The sequence below is a fragment of the Scophthalmus maximus genome, chromosome 2 (genome assembly GCF_022379125.1).
Source record: "Scophthalmus maximus strain ysfricsl-2021 chromosome 2, ASM2237912v1, whole genome shotgun sequence".
Taxonomy (NCBI): Eukaryota; Metazoa; Chordata; class Actinopteri; order Pleuronectiformes; family Scophthalmidae; genus Scophthalmus; species Scophthalmus maximus.
Genome location: NC_061516.1, coordinates 14,571,765 through 14,572,500, shown reverse-complemented (window position 1 = coordinate 14,572,500; position 736 = coordinate 14,571,765).

Below are 736 nucleotides of genomic sequence, written 5' to 3'. Positions count from 1 at the left end.
GCATGAAAGAGAAACTATGTTGAGTGAAGCAAATCAGAAGCTGACCTGAACTTAAGCTCTCTGTGTGATTTGGGGATCCGAGGAGCTGTCCGTGGTTCTGAAGGGGGATTGCTGTTGGTGTTACATAGGAATATTATAGCAAATGTCTGCTCTGTAAATCACATTGTGGATTATATTGTACATGCAAGAGATGACAAAAACTGATTGTGTGACTCTGGCAAAGTAAAACTGTCATGATGACAGATCAATCCTAAGAACTGTCCTGCAACATTATCTGCACATAATCTAAAGCCTTCCTGCTTCCTGATGTGATCCAATTTGCCAAATTTTGTTGCAGCTGCAGCTGTTTTTGCTCGGCACTTCCTCTATTTCTTCCCTCTGTTTTAATTTAAAAGCCTTCCACTGGCTCAAGGGGCATGATTCCTGGAATTTTCAAAAAAAGGCTTGTACTGTGAAACTTTTGCAGGAAGTGCTATGCTTCACTAATGGCAGCTTTACGAAGCGAGTGTAGTTCTTTTTCTGTTTAACGCAATATTTCTGGTTCAAACTCCGAGGTGAAGGAGAAACTCAGACTTAGGCTGCTCTGAAGAAACTAGGTTGTGTATTTAACATAACATATTTGGAGTGACAGAAAAGTTCTGTCAGTTCATGAAGAGTTCAAAATAGAGTGATAAAGTATATTATTAAAGAATCCAACTAAAATGTATTTAACCATAAACATTGTTTTGTTTATCTC